Below are 17709 nucleotides of genomic sequence, written 5' to 3' on the forward strand. Positions count from 1 at the left end.
GACAAATAAGTACTTGAAAAAGCCATCACCTTTGGACCTAGCTATAAAGGCTTCAATGTATGATCACGTTTAAAATGAAAAAGACTTAAAATAGTCATTGACAAAAAAGTTTGAAATGTGAGCAATCGATTAAACAATATACATTTTTTCCCCACTCTACACAGAATTTTAGGGAAATAAGATCAATAGCATTGCTAGGAACAATAAGGTTTCCTTTTTACAAATAGGCAACGAAAGATATATGCCTATATTAAGATTGCATCATTAACTACTTAAATTTACAAGATACTACATGCTTCAGCAGCACATCTACCCAAATTGCAACAATACAGAGAATTACATGGCACTTCCACAAGGATGATATGGAAATTTGTGAAGTATTCTTCGGATTCAAGAAATGAAAAACAGTTATTAAAAAGTTGATTACAAAGATACAAGTGAAAGAATACATTTAGTTCATAGAATTAAAAGTTTGTCTTCAGTGTATTAACTCTTCATCTTAGAAAGGCCTTTACATAGCATAACCTTTACAAAACATTTGAAATTAGATAACATTGTCATTTTATCCCAAAGAAATAAAATACTATAAGGACCTAGGAAAAACGGAATCTTAAACTGTTTCTATATGGAATGCAATCTGAAAGGACACATTTATTAATGAACCTATATATTATAAATCAATGTAGAATTCAAAGTATTATATTTGGAGAGAATGAAATAGATTTTGGACATTATACAAACAGAATACAGACTATTTTAAAATAAACTTTTTCAGACAAGTACCAGAAATATCTTTAGTTTCTTTACTACTCATTTCAACAGATAAGTTAAACTTATTTCTGATTTTAAAAAATCACAAACTCTGCAGAAATCATTATAGATATATACAAACAAGTCTTGAATACATTTTGATATCAAAGTCAGGCAATTCACTTGGAAGAATACCATGGAATCCATGAATTTTTATAGTAAGATATTGTTGTTACTTTGTATTGAGAGAATATTTTGGAAGGACACAAAGATGGACCATCATTTTTGAAATTTAAGAAACTTAACCGAACCATTACAACATATGAGAACAATTTGAACAGCCTTTCACAACTTCAAAGATGTAGTGATACATATTATGCTTTTTGCAATATCAAATGCAGTTTCTTCCAAGTTGTTCTTCAGACCTGGTTTGATAAAATGGTTCAACAGAAGGCAATCCAGCATATTTTTTCTACCTCTATTCCCAGCAGCAAGATGCAAGGGGGTCAAGAGGCATTTAGTTTGGACATTGGTATCTGCATCATGATGAAGTAAAAAAGAAGCAATTCTGGTATTATTCCATGTATAAGCACTGTGCAGGGGTGTCCGGCCATCGGCAATTATTTCATGAATATCTGCCTCGAGCCACCAACTCATGGACAAGGTCTAAGTGTCCATTGTAGGCTTGCCAATCAAGTGGGGGTATACTCATCCTCATTCCTAATATTCACATGAGTGGCCTTTTTGGAAAGTAGTGTCTACACTGTAGTAAGCTGAGTATTTTCGGCAGCCCAAAGAAGAAATTTGCTTGGATCCTTCTCCATCTTTTTTCTTGCAAATGATACCATTCCTCACTTTTTCATCTTGTTCCTTGTCTTCATCAGAATTGCCTAGCCAGTGACTTTGAATACCACTGGGAATGAGGTGCCTATGTATTTCCCCAATAATTCACATTGGTTGAACTGGTCAGAAAAATCCAATGAATTTTCTGCTTCTATTTTTTCACCATGATTTGTTTTCTCTTTTTCCATGTTTTCTATTCTAAATTATTCTCACTGGTGAATAGGGAATTGATAGAGAAAAGAGAAAGATTTTCCTCTATATTCAAAGTTATAGGCTGAAAATGATGACCAGTGGTGTCTTCATGTGCAGCTTATTCTAGGAATGAGAAAATAGGAAATAATGCTTTCTATGAAAATGATTGGGATAATGGCAGAGCAGAAAGTGAAATGATGCAAGCAAAAATATAAAAGCAAAATAAATTAAGATAATTATGGAGCAATCATATTATCTATGAGAATCATGAAAAAGAGAGAGGAAGAGAAAGATGTACAATGACCTAGCTAGCCACAAATTCCATCCGTGCCTCTGATCAATTTATAGAGGAAACAATTTTATTTTTAAAAAAGAGATGGAAATAGAATTTATGTATTTACTTGAAATTAGTAAATACATTTTAGTAGCCTACCCAAAGATACATAGCTTTGACTAAATTACAGACAAGAATATAAATCCTTGACAATTCTAGTAACAGATCTGACAAATCAGTTAAATCACACTTTTCCTGTACAATGAACGAATGTGTCTATTCTAGAAAAGCAGCTAGAGAAGGAAGGCCGATTGTATCTGTAACAAAACTTTGTGGAAAATGGTATTGAGGATTACTTACTGGTGATCCACTTGCACTGGAAGCGTGATTCTGAACTATTGCTTGCTGATTCTGAATTATTGCTTTAATCATTATATTCTCCAGGAAGAAAAAGTGAGATTTAATTGATAGCAAAGAACTACTAATACATTTTGACTTCTCATTAAGCACCTTCAATCATCAAAATCACATGAAGACCATAGACAGGCCTACTTATTTTAGATGAAAATGTGTGTCTTTACAAAAACAAGAAATTTAAGTAGTCATACAAAGGACTTCTATTTTATTACTGCGTTATACTTTTTCCTAATGTTGGGCAACAATAAATAATGGACCTATTAGAAAGCTCTTATACCTCATATGTTCAATAGTGAGTCCTCTTATATTATATCATGGTATTTTTTGTTTATGGCCTTAAGAAGAAATTTACTACCATGAATTTCTGACAGGACAATATCATCACTATACATCTTGTTTCTATACACTCAGTTTTAAATTACTATCTAAGTATGTGCATTAATAACTATAGAGGAAAAAGAAGCCACACTGGTGGCTTTTGTTTTTAATCCTAGCTAATAAGAAAGATGAAACCTGAGGATTGTGGTTTGAAACCAGAAAAAGCAGGGGAAAAAAAGGCCATTAAATTCTGATTTGAAAGTAACCAGCAAAAGCTAGAAATGGAGCTGTGGGAAAGCAGTAAAATGCTAGCCTTTAGAAAACTAAAACAAAAAAGTAACAAATTCTGGGACAGAGCCAGGCCCTGAATTCAAGCCTTAGTATTAGAACTAAACAAATTAATTAATTAATTAAAATAAATTAAGTGGTCATTTGTGGAGAGGCAAGTACAATGAAACATGCATGGTGACTAGATTGTGTACTTTTTTAATAAGGAAAACTATCATTTGTACTAATCACTAATATTTTATTTGAACTTTTTTGTATGATAAACTCTGAATGTATATGTGTGTGTACATGTGCGCACATGTGTGTATATGTATATGTGCGCGTGTGCTGATGCAATGTTGTTTGCCAATGTGGACAGGGTGAGGTTGAAAAGAGCTGTGTTGCAATGTTTTTATTTATCAGCATTCTGTCATGTCATTTTATTGGAACCACCCTTCTGTACATATATATGTTAAATAATGTCATCATAATCAAAATATTTACAACATTAAGTTAGATAAAAGAGATCACTTTCAATTCCTTTTATATGTTAGGTAGGAAGATACAGAAATAATTAGGTAGTAAGTTATTTCTGTAAGATGACTGTCAGTACAAAATATGTATTTGACCTCTTAAATTGGTCATACTTTTAACATATACGCATTGAGTGTGTTTGGCCAACTTGACCAAACGGGTATTACTCTCTGGTTAATCCTATGAAACACAAAGTGGATAAACTCTTTCCGGATTTCTATTGAAAACAACTTTCTTTGTAAGATCATATCTATTCTCACTAAGATAATCTACCCTGTATTTATTAGGTTTGAATATCCCATCATATTGACTGAAAATCAGTATTGTGGATATGCTTGTTAGATATACCTTTCAAAAACAAACAAACAAAAAGCATGTGTCACCTCCAGATTGTGGATGCATTTGAAGTTGTTTTGTACCTGCAATGAGATCTTCACTAATGTTTCTTTTATGGGAGTAACTATCACATTAACAAATAAGGCTTTTCGAATCTTTTCCAATATAAATAACATCCCAGAGTGAGTCTTGTAATTTCTGAAGACCCTTTGAATATTTTAGTATTATTTAAGTTCATTGACTATAGAGCAAAAATCATTTCTGAAATAAATATTGTTAAAATCTGAAAATGTAAGTGGGTATATAGGATTTGTGCATCATTTTATGAAAAACCAGTTCTTATGAAACTAAATAAAATAGAATAAAAGTATGTAAGTGACTTGGGTAAGCTAACTATTATTATAACTTGGTTTTCTATTAACATAGTCCTTTGAATAGATGATTCAGTTAAATTATTTCATTTGTGTCACTGCACTTCTTATTTTTAGAATCTTTGTAGTTATAAGAGTGAATTTGTGGTATAAATAAGGGTCTTTTAAAATGGATTAAGCTTGTCTTTTGTGTCCTACTCCTAAGAAAATGAGTTATTTTCAAGCTTTAATAGTTTATAATTTAATCTTCAGTATCATAAGGCATTAAAAATGCAATAGAATTGATGTCTTTTCTTCATAAAAGAAAGGCAAATCCATTTCCTAACAAATGGGGCGATGTCATTCTCTCTGATGGAGGCATAGAATTCCATTTTGTATATATAACACATTTTCTTGATCCATTCATCTACTGAGGGGCATCTGTTTTGGTTCCATATCTTAGCTACCGTAAATAATGCGGCAATAAACATAGTTGTGCTGGTAGCTTTATAGTGGTCTTGTTTGTGATCATTTGGGTAAATGCCCAAAAGTGGGATTGCTGGGTCATAGGGGAGCTCTAGGTGGAGTCTTTTGAGGAACCTCCATACTACTTTCCAAAGTGGTTGAACAAGTTTACACTTACACAACAACGTAGTAAATATCCCGTGTGTCTACATCCCCTCCAGCATCTGTTGTTATTAGAGTTCTTGATTATATCCACTCTAACTGGGGTGAGGTGGTATCTCAATGTTGTTTTGATTTGCATTTCTTTTATGGATAGGGAGGTTGAGCATTTCTTCATGTGTCTATTGGTCATCCTTCTTTCCTCTTCAGAGAAGTTAATAGTCTAGGAAATTTGTTTAACAGGATCCTAGCAAATAACTTACCAAACATGCAAAAAGATAGACCTATTCAGATACAAGAATCTGTTATAACTCCAAGTAGACCAGACCATAACAGGACATCCCACCATCACATTATAATCAGCACAAGATAAATTCGGACCAAGGAAAAGGTCCATAAAATTGTCAAAAAGAAAAGAACAATCACCTATAAAGGGAAACCAATGAGAATCACCTCAGATTTCTCGGCAGAGACAATTAAAGCCAGAAGAGCCTGGAATGATGTATGCCATGCTCTAAAGACAAACAACTATCTAGAAAGAATACTGTACAAGCTAAACTCTCCTTCATAACCGAAGGTCAAATAGAAACCTTCCATAGCAAAGAAAATTGAAACAATATATCTCCACCCATCCAGCCCTACAAAAGATACTTAAAGATGACCTACACCTAGAAAACCAACAAGACCACAATAAAGGCTAAGAAAGCACACCAAAATTGAGAATCCAAGAACCATAGGAAGAACCCAGTTGTCTCAGCCCACAAGAAGGTGTTATCCACCTGCCATTTTATCAAAGGCAGGAACTCCCAAATAGCTCAGAGTCCTATCTCAATATTAATGGAATTAACTCTCTAATTAAGCGACATAAACTGTCTAATTGGGTTAAAAAGCAAGATCTTTCTATCTGCTGCCTTCAGGAGTCACACATTGCTAATAAAAACAAACACATTTTGAATGTGAAAAACTGGAACAAAATCTACCAAGCAAATAGCCCCCATAAACAGGCAGGAATTACTATCCTAATAGCAGATAAATTAGACTTCATATTAAAATTACTTAGAAGAGATAAAAAGTTCACTACATACAAATTAAGGGAACTCTCCTTATGGAGGAAATTACAATTCTAAATCTGTATTCGCCAAGCAACGGAGCAGCCAAATATATCCAAGAAACACTACTTTCCCTCAAATCTCATATAGATCCAAAGACATTAATTGTTTTGGGACTTTAACACACCACTATCCCCACTGGATCGATCAACTTGGCAAAAACTCAACAGAGAAACCGCAGACCTACACAACTGCATAGATCAACTAGATTTAACAGACATCTACTGAGTATTTCACCCAGCAATATCAGAATACACGTTCTTCTCAGCAGCCAATGGAACATTTTCCAAAATAGACCACATTTTAGCTCACAAAGCATACTTGTCCAAATTTAGAAACATTGAAGTAATACCTTGCATTCTCTCACACCAAAAGGGAATCAAATTAGAACTCAACACCAAAAGCCACCAAAGAAAGTCCTGTAACACATGGAGGCTGAAAAACACTGTTGAACCACCAGTGGGTCATGGAAGCGATTAGAAACGAAATTCAAGTGTTCATGACATTCATCAAAAAGGAGCTCACAAACTGCCAGTTCCTCTGGGATAAAGCAAAGGCAGTACTCAGAGGCAAGTTTATATGTCTGAGTTTCTACATCAATAAATTGGAGAGATCTGAAACCAACAATTTAATGAGACAGCTAAGCCTCCTTGAAAAAGAGCAGCAAGATAAACCTCAATCTAGTAGATGGAAAGAAATACTTAAAATTAAATCAAAATTAAATGAATTAGAATCCAAAAAATCCATAGAAAGAATCAACAATACAAAGAGATAGTTCTTTGAAAAAATTTACAAAATAGACACACCTTTAGCTAATCTTATTAGAAAAAAAGAGAACATACCAAATAAATAAACTTAGAGATGAGAATGGAAACACCGGAGAAACAATCAAGATTCATAACATTATAGGGGAATACTTCTCAAAACTTTATGCTAATAAGTTTGAGAACTTAGCAGACTTCACCTTTTCCTAGCAAATATCGACATGCCGAAACTAAACCAAGATGAGTTAAACCATCTTAACAGGCCCATATCCAGCATTGAAATAGAAACAGCAATAAGAGACCTCTCATCACAGAAAAGCCCAGGACCAGACGTTTTATAGCAGAATTATACAAGGCCTTCATAGCCGATCTCACACCAATACTCCTTCAACACTTCAATTAAATTGAAAGAGAAAGTTCACTACCGAATTAATTCTATGAAGCCTTAATTACCCTCATCCCCAAACCATGCAGGGAATCATCAAAGAAAGATAATTATAGACCCATATCATTGATGAACATTGATGCAAAACTTCTCAACAAAATTTGGCCAATCAACCACAATAATTCATCTAATAAAATCATACCCCACTATCAAACAAGATTCATTTCAGGGATGCAAACCTGGTTCAATATACGAAAAACAATATAATTCATCACATCAACAAGAGCAAGGATAAGAATCACATGGTTATCTCAATAGATTCAGAAAAAGCATTTGACAAGATCCAACACCCCATTATGAGGAAGGTTCTGAGAAAATTAGGAATCCATGGAACATTCCTCAATACAATAAAGGCTTTATATGACAAACCTACAGCCAGCCTTGTACTCAATGCTGAAAAACTAAAGCCATTTCCTCTAAACTCAGGAATGATACAAGGATGTCCACTCTCTCCACTTCTCTTCAATCTAGTATTAGAATGCCTAGCTACAGCAATAAGACAAGAGGGAAACATAAAGGGGATGCAAATAGGGAAAGAAGAAGTAAAACTTTTCCTCTTTGCAGATGACATGATCTTGTATTTAAAGAATCCCACAGACTTCACTCCCAAATTACTGAAAGTGATTCAAAACTTTGGCAAAGTAGCAGGGTATAAAATAAACACTCAAAAATCAATGGCTTTTATATATGCCAATAATAAGAAAAGTGTAGCTGAAATTAAGAAAGCAACTCCATTTGTATAGACCCACCAAAAATAAAATACCGAGGAATTAACTTTACCAAAGAAGTGAAAGACCTCTATGATGAAAACTTTAAAAACCTGAAAAAGGAAATCAACACAGAACTTTAAAAATGGCCAAAAATCCCATGATCCTGGATTGGAAAGATCAACATTTTGAAAATGGAAATACTTCCCAAGGCTATCTACAAATTCAATGCAATACCTATCAATATTCCAACCTCATTCTTCAAGGAAATGGAAAAGGCCATCCCAAAATTTATATGAACAATAAAAACCCTGAATAACAAAAACAATACTTAACAGAAAGAAAATGCTGGAGGAATATCAATACCAAATTTCAAACTCTACTACAAAGCCATAGTAATCAAAATATCTTGGTACCGCACAAGAACAGACCTCAGGACCAATGGAATAAAATGGAAAACCCAGAAAGACCTATAACCATGTAATCTTCGTTAAGGGAGCTAAAAAAAAAAAAGAATGGAAGAAAGTCAGCCTCTTCAGTAAATGGTGCTGGCAAAATTGGTTAACTACTGTAGAAAAATAACGCTAGATCCTTTTGTATCACCCTGAACCAGAATCAACTCCTAATGGATCAAAGACCTCGGATTCAAAGCAGACACTCTGAAAACATTACTGGATGGAATAGGAGAAACCCTAGGTTTCCATGGCACAGGCAAAAATTTTCTTGATATCTTTTTAAACCAATTGTATTCACAAGTTGGAGAGTCTTTAATTCTTGCTTAGGTCTTGGAGTCTATAATTTTTAACCTTTCGTTTCTAACATTAATGATAGGTCAGACTGCATTTTTTGCGTATATGAAAGGTAAAATATTTATCTGGGTTCAAATGTGATTTTTATATCAGTCTTCCTTTAATAGCATTTTAAAGTTGTAAATTTCTCTCAAAATGTTGGGTATCAAAAGCAATCAAAATACGTCTAATGGTAATCAACTTAGGTGAGCTACAATGTGGAAATGATTGGTCCATAAGCCCTGCAGTCTGTTTCCAGCAGGAATTGGGCAGGTCATTCTTTCAGTAAGACTGAGTTAACCAGAGATGGCGTCCCCAGGCAGTGCAGTGTTGAGTCATGGGTAAAATACGATTTTTACTATTTTGAGCTAGAAATCAAGAACGTTATAGTTTAGCAGTTCCTTTCACAAGGGAGGTGTAAATTGATTATGACCGTGGAGTTTTCATATTACAGTTACCTATTTTCTAACAAAGTGAAATATTATTAGAGTCTACAAAATAATTCTGGGTAATTTTCCTAGAATTAGTAGACTAAGTGCTGGTATTTTAGTCATAAAATAGAATGAAGTTATTTGATCAGTGGGAGATGGACCTTAGGCTAACAATTACCATGTGTGCAATGTTGTACTAGTAATTCCAACTCTAAAGACTTCAATATCATTATCTGAGAGTTCAAAATGGAAATAGTTACACTTTATGGAATTATTGTGAGGATTAAATTAGATATCATAGGTTAAATACTTGGAAAATAATCAATTAGCTTTTGGCACATTCTACCTGTTATTTTATCATGTAATGAATTCTAATATTTTACTGAGATTTTATATTGTGTATCTTTATGATGTGCAATGTGATGTATTGATATTCGTTGTATTGGTCACTTTTCTGTCACTATGAGGAAAATAACTGCAAAGAAAATTTCTGAGGAGGAAACTATTATATTGAGTCAAGGTTTAAGAGAACACAATTTAAGAACAGATGTCTCCATTGTTTTTAATTTTATTTTTTATTAACTTAAACAGTTGTACAAGGGAATTTCCATTCAACAAATCAGTTTCAAGTACAATGGATCTTTATATAACTTCCCCTCACCCTTCCAAATTTCACCCCCACTTTAATGTTTTTCTAGTTTCATTCTATCGGCATTGAATAGTATGCCTTCATTCTCTTCCTCCATCATACTCTTTATTCCTTCCTTTTGACTTCCCCTCACATCTTCCAAGTGATAGTTTCCTAGTATTGATTTTGTGGGATTAAAAGTTCAATTTTATAAGAAATTACACCTTTTAAATACCCCTCTGCAAATAGCATGCTTTGGTTAATATTGTTGTGTAAACTTGTATAAAGTTCTAGTTTCCAAATATGAGACAGAACATGGCTCCCTTGTGTGTCTGGCTCTGACTTAGTTAACTTAACATATTTTTAGATATATCCATTTATTTGCAAATAATTTAACAGTCTTCATAATGGATGGGTACAATCCAGTTAAGTATATGTACCATAATTTCTCCAAGCATTCCTCCACCAAAGGGCATCTGGGCTGTGTCTATAACTTGGCTATGGTGAATAGTGTAGCAGTGAACATGCTTCTGAAAGTGATTTCATTGTAACCTTTTGGAAGAATTCATCACTATCTTTCTGGGAGCAATCCTCTAGACAGTTTTCCAGAATAAGCACATGCCTTCCTTCAACTCCATCACAACGTTTTTCAAGTCCTCAAAAACACACTACTCCTTACAGGTCTCAATAAGCTAAAACACACTGTGCCCATATTCTTTCAATATATTTTTTCATAATTGTACATATAATTTAGTGAGAACCTTCTATGCAATCCTAATGTGAGAATGCGGGACATGACAAGAGAGTAAAAGTAAGAAATATGCAATTTAAGTTATCATCATATTGAAATCTTTTTCAGCTCTAACTCATAGCCTCACATACTATTATTTTAATCTTTATTTGATTACTTCATCTATCACCTAAACTATAACAGGTGATTTAAATACAAAGGCAAAAATGTGTGCTTTGATTTTGACACTAATGTGTGAGGATGCACAATATGTGAAAATAGATGGATTGGAATTAATAGCTATTATCTATTTTGTTAATGTAGAGATGGTTTTCCCAAACTGATTCTCACAATTCACATTCCATTCAACAACAAGAATCGTGTGACAATTCCCTTTGTTTTGATCCTTATTAACTTTTTTTTCCTTTTTGTTTTATAATGAAGGATGATTTCATAAATTTCTGTAGATACAAAAATGTGATAATATATTTCTACATATATGCATTGATATATACGTACACACATATATTACACAGGTTATAATGATCATTTATAACTGCTGTAATGGTACAATTTAATAAGTTATTAAAAACATCGACAGCTCATGCCTGGATTCCGGAGGCTGAGATCTGACGACCATGGTTTAAAACCATCCTGGGCAGGAAAGTCTGTGAGTCTCTTATGTCCAAACAACCAACCGAAAATCAGAATTGGAACTGTGGCTCAAAGTAGTAGAGTGGTAGCCTTGAGAGAAAAAGTTCAGGGACATCATCCAGTTTCTTAGTTCAAGAAATAAAATCTACCCCAAAAAAATCTATTTAATTTACACCTGTTAAGTAAAGTATTTCCATTACCCAACTGAACATCCATGTTCATTTGCAGTGTAACTTTGTTTTGTCTGAAGTACCACAAAACATTATCACTTAAGTAGAAAGCATTGCAACGTGGGTTCATTCTATCTGTCTCATGGACTTTTCTCCACTCACATATTAAAATGTTACAATTTATTTAAAATCATAACTTTTTAATACCCATAATAGATTTTGAATTGAGTGTCTTGTGCCCCTAAATGGTCTTCTTACCACTTTGTCATGTCTTCAGCCCTAAATTATCCTGATTATTTTTCATATAGAATTTGGCTTCCTACTTCTGTATGATCTTGGGCTCAGCCCACTTTATGTTATTCTTCCTGAAATTTATAATAACAGGTGAATGGCATTGTGTACAGATATTTCTGTCCAGTCTGGGCTTTAACCACTATGCTCACAACAGTTCACACTCCCATGTACTCAGGATTTTCATAAGCTTCTCATAGCTTTTTTTTTTTTAATCATTGCATTTCCTGCAGGTTCTTGAGTACTGAATTAATTTGTGTTTTCTTGGGTTGTTTTGTTTAATTTGAATGTATGTGTTGAGTTTTTCCTCACTTTTCCTTTTGTTTCTTTCACTCAAGTTCTTATCTAAAATTCTGAGAAACCAATTCTTCTTTCTCAAGATAGTCAAGGTGAACATTATTTATTCCAAAGCAATTTTAGTAGTATTTAAACACCTTCATATCTATGAATGGTATACAAATGCTAAATGCTGAGAAGGGCCTTTTTATTTTCACAGCAGTCCTTAGCATACACAAACAGATCATGAAATAGATGAAGATAATATAACTACAGATGCTGGCCAGGAGGAGAAAAACCTATTATTAATTGTTTGACAGAGGCTTCCCTTCTGGAGAAAGAAATATGCTGCTTGATGCAGGATTACACAAAATCATATTGCTAGGAGGATCCTAAATGATAATCTAAAACTACAGAGTTGTGAGAGATGAATTGACTTCCTGAATAATATACTTTTGGGTCAACTAAAAGCAGGCTTCCAAAAAGAGAGTAGATTTTAGAGAAACATGACGAATTTTATGTAAATAGGTCCTTACCTGATTTTGCTAATTTGTGAAGTAATACAGGGAAATAAAGTACAGCAAGGTAAAAAAATAAAGAATTTCCTTAAGATAGTGTTCTAGCACAAAACTGGTGCTATCTTCATCTCAAATGGGCAGAGTAAGCCAGAAAAACACTAGAAAAATGGCAAATCTGGGTATCTCAATTCCCAATCTTGATAATCAGGGGTCAGAACAGATAATGAATAATCCAGAAGAGAGTTCCCAAATAGCTCTACAAACACTGCTGGCAAACATGATAAATGAGAAGTTTGACAACTTACAAAGGACTCTGTATGAGCATGATAGGGAGAGAGAGGAAGCACCCCAAAAGTCTATACCGGAATATCATAAGCGTGAGGAAGCTACTCAAAAACTGATACAGGATTTGCATGAACAACTTGAAAATACTCAAAGAGAAAGGGAGGAATGGCTTGAGCAGGCTGAGAACACTCAAAGAGAAGTGCAGGAATCCCACGAACGGGAGGAAAGAGAGCTGCAGAAATCCCACAAACGGGAGGAAGCTAATCAAAGAGTAATACAGCAATTGAAAGACCAGGTAGAGAACACACAAAGATCACTAAAGGCATTCATGGAATCCATTAACAAAGAGCTGAAGGAAGTCAGGGAGACCACAAAGGGAATGCTGAGTGGAACCCAACAGAAGGAATGGGAGTCCAAAGAAACCATAACCAATCAACTAAGTGATTTGAGAACAAACACTGAACACCAAATTAAGGAAGTAAAGAAATTCATACAAGACCTAAAACAGAGATTCAACAAAGAACTTGAAGCCATCAAAGCTGACCAATTAGAAGGAAAAGAGATAAAAAACAAAGTAGAGAGTCTTGACAGCAGGTTAGATCATGCAGAAGATCGAATCTCAGGGATTCAAGACAGCCTAGATATTACAGAGAAAGAACATACAACCATCCAAGATAAGTCCAAGAAATATGATAGAACTATCCAACACCTGGAAGACACCATCAGAAGGCCTAATCTAAGGATAATGGGTGTACAGGAGCACCTAGAAACAGAAGTTAATGGTCTAGGAAATTTCTTTAACAGGATCCTAGCAGAGAACTTCCCAAACATGCAAAAAGATAGGCTTATTCAGATACAAGAAGCCTTTAGAACCCCAAATAGACCAGACCAGAATAGGACATCCCACCGTCACATTATAATCCACACAGGATCAACTCAGACCAAGGAAAAGATCCTTAAAGCTGTCAAGGAGAAAAGATTAATCACCTATAAAGGGAAACGAATTAGAATCACCTCAGATTTCTCAGCAGAAACAATCAAAGCAAGAAGAGCCTGGAATGATGTATGCCATGACCTAAAAACAAAAAACCATCAACCAAGAATACTGTACCCAGCTAAACTCTCCTTCATAACTGAAGGCCAAATAAAAACCTTCCATAGCAAAGAAAAATTGAAGCAATACTTCTCCACCAAACCAGCCCTACAAAAGATTCTTAAAGATGTCCTACACATAGAAAACCAACAAGACCACAATAAAGGCCAAGAAACTGCACCCAAACTGAGAATCCAAGAACCATAGGAAGAACCCAGTTTTTGCAGCCCCCAAGAAGGTGGATAACATGGAAGGAACTCCCAAATACCTCTCAGTCTTTTCTCTTAACGTTAACGGACTGAACTCTCCAATTAAGCGACATAGACTGTCTAGTTGGATTAAAAAAAAAGACCCTTCTACTGCTGCCTGCAGGAGTCACATCTTGCCAATAAAAACAAACACATTTTCAATGTTAAAATCTGGAAAAAAATCTACCAAGCAAATGGCCCCCATAAACAGGCGGGAGTTGCAATCCTAATAGATAAAATAGACTTCAAATTTAAATTCGTGAGAAGAGATAAAGAAGGTCGCTAAATACTAATTAAAGGATCTCTCCCTCAGGAGGATATTAAAATTCTAAATATCTATTCTCCAAACAATGGAGCACAGAAATTTATCAAAGAAACACTACTTTCCCTCAAATCCCATATAGATCCAAAGACATTAATTGTTGGGGATTTTAACACACCACTCTCCACACTAGATAGATCAACTCGGCAAAAACTCAGCAGAGAAACCGCAGATCTAAATAGCTGCATAAACCAACTAGACTTAACAGACATCTACCGAACATTTCACCCAGCAGCATCAGAATACACGTTTTTCTCAGCAGCACATGGAACGTTTTCTAAAATAGACCTCATTTTAGGCCACAAAGCAAACTTGTCGAAATTCAGAAACATTGAAGTTATACCTTGCATTCTCTCTCACCACAGGGATTAAAATTAGAACTCAACACCAAAAGTCACCAAAGAAAGTCCGGTATCACATGGAGGCTGAACAACACACTGCTGAACCATGAGTGGGTCATGGAAGAGATTAGAAAGGAAATTCAAATGTTCATGCTATTCAACAAAAATGAACACACAAACTACCAGCTCCTCTGGGACACAGCAAAGGCAGTACTCAGAGGCAAGTTTATAGCTCTGACCTCCTACATCAACAAATTGGAAAGATCTGAAACTAACAATTTAATGACACATGTAAACCTCCTTGAAAAAGAGCAGCAAGATAAACCTCAATCCAGTAGATGGAAAGAAATAATCAAAATTAAATCAGAATTAAATGAATTAGAATCCAAAAAAACTATAGAAAGAATAAACAAAACAAGGAGTTGGTTCTTCGAAAAAATTAACAAAATAGACAGACCCTTAGAAAAATCTTATCAGAAAAAGAAGAGAACACACCCAAATTAATAAACTCAGAGATGAGAATGGAAACATCACCATGGAAAAAACCAAGATTCAGAACACTATAAGGGAATGCTTCTCAAAACTTTATGCTAATAAGTTTGAGAACTTGACAGAAATGGACCTTTTCCTAGCAAATATTGACATGCCAAAACTAAACCAAGATGAGCTAAACTATCTTAACAGGCCCATATCAAGCATTGAAATAGAAACAGCAATAGGAGACCTCCAAGCTAAGAAAAGTCCAGGACCAGATTGTTTTACAGCGGAATTTTACAAGGCCTTCAAAGCAGAGCTCACACCAATTCTCCTCCAACTCTTCAATGAAATTGAAAGAGAAAGCTCACTACCGAACACATTCTATGAAGCCATCATAACCCTCATCCTAAAACTAGGCAGGGACTCATCAAAGAAAGAGAACTATAGACCCATTTCTTTGATGAACATTGATGCAAAACTTCTCAACAAAATTTTGGTCAATCGACTTCAACAATTCATCCAAAAAATCATACACCACGATCAAACAGGATTCATTTCAGGGATGCAACCTGGTTCCATATACACAAATCAATTAATATTATTCATCACATCAACAGGAGCAAGAATAAGAACCAAATGATTATCTCAATAGATGCAGAAAAAGCGTTTGACAAGATCCAACACCCCTTTATGATGAAGGTTTTGGAAAAATTAGGAATCCATGGAACATTCCTCAATACAATAAAGGCTGTTTATGACAAACCTACAGCCAGCATTATACTCAATGGTGAAAAACTAAAGCCATTTCCTCTTAACTCAGGAACAAGACAAGGATGCCCACTCTCTCCACTTCTCTTCAATCTAGTATTAGAATTCCTAGCTACAGCAATAAGACAAGATGCAGACATAAAGTGGATTCAAATAGGGAGAGTAGAAGTAAAACTCTCCCTCTTTGCAGATGACATGATCTTGTATTTAAAGAATCCCACAGACTCCACTCCCAAATTACTCAAGCTGATTCAAGACTTTGGCAAAGTAGCAGGTTATAAAATAAACCCCCCAAAATCAATGGCTTTTCTCTATGCCAACAATGAGAAAAGTGTGGCTGAAATTAGGAAAGCAACTCCATTTGTAATAGCCCCACAAAAAATAAAATACCTAGGAATTAACTAAAGAAGTGAAGGACCTCTATGATGAAAACTTTAAAATCTTGAAAAAGGAAATCAACACAAAATTTAAAAAATGGCAAAACGACCCATGCTCCTGGATTGGAAAGATTAACATCGTGAAAATGGCAATACTTCCCAAGGCTATCTTCAAATTCAACACAATACCTATCAAAATTCCACCCTCATTCTTCAAGGAAATAGAAGAGGCAATCCAAAAATTCATATGGAACAATAAAAGACCCCGAATAGCAAAAACGCTCCTCAACGGAAAGAACACTGCTGGAGGAATATCAACACCAAATCTCAAACTCTACTATAAAGTCATAGTAATCAAAACAGCTTGGTATTGGCATAAGAACAGACCTCAGGACCAATGGAATAGAATTGAAATCGAGAAATGAACCTACAGACCTATAGCCATCTAATCTTCGATAAGGGAGCTAAAACAATAGTATGGAAGAAAGATAGCCTCTTCAGTAAATGGTGCTGGCAAAATTGGTTAACTACATGCAGAAAACTAAAGCTAGATCCTTATATATCACCCTGTACCACAATCAACTCCAAATGGATCAAAGGCCTTGAACTCAAAGCCGACACCCTGAAAACATTACAGGATGGAATAGGAGAAACCCTAGGTCTCCTTGGCTCAGGTTGAAATTTTCTGAATAGAGACCCGGAAACACAGCAAATCAAAGAAAGGTTGGACAAATGGGATTGCATAAAGTTGCAGAGCTTCTGCAGGGCAAATGACATACTAGCAAGATCAATAGAAAGCCCACGGATTGGGAGAAGATCTTTACTAGCCATACAACGGACAAGGGTCTCATATCTAAAATATACTTGGAACTCAAAAAATTAACCCCCCAACAACAAATCCTCAAAGAAACAACTGCCCAATAAATAAGTGGGCGAAAGACTTAAAGAGAAACTTCTCTGAAGAAGAAAGAAGGATGGCCAATAGACCCATGGAGAAATGTTCAACATCCCTAGCCATAAAAGAAATGCAAATCAAAACAACATTGAGATATAACCTCACCCCAGTTAGAATGGCAAAAATCAAGAACTCTAACAACAACAGATGCTGGAGGGGATGTGGACAGAAAGGAACCTTACTTCATCGTTGGTGGGAATGTAAACTTGTTCAACCACTTTGGAAAGCAGTATGGAGGTTCCTCAAAAGGCTTCACATAGAACTCCCCTATGACCCAGCAATTCCACTTTGGGGCATTTACTCTAATGTTTACAAACAAGACCACACTAAAGCTACCAGCACAACTATGTTTATTGCAGCATTATTTACCATAGCTAAGATATGGAACCAACCCAGAAGCCCGTCAGTAGATGAATGGATCAAGAAA

The 17709-nt window shown here is 34.9% G+C and overlaps 1 pseudogene; it reads left to right on the forward strand.

Annotated features, from left to right (window-relative positions):
* The first annotated feature begins 292 nt into the window (after nucleotides 1–292).
* On the forward strand, nucleotides 293–392 carry LOC122107185 (annotated as a pseudogene).
* Nucleotides 393–17709: the final 17317 nt, after the last annotated feature.

This window comes from Dipodomys spectabilis, unplaced genomic scaffold (assembly GCF_019054845.1).
Source record: "Dipodomys spectabilis isolate Male_0828 unplaced genomic scaffold, ASM1905484v1 ptg000047l, whole genome shotgun sequence".
Lineage (NCBI taxonomy): Eukaryota > Metazoa > Chordata > Mammalia > Rodentia > Heteromyidae > Dipodomys > Dipodomys spectabilis.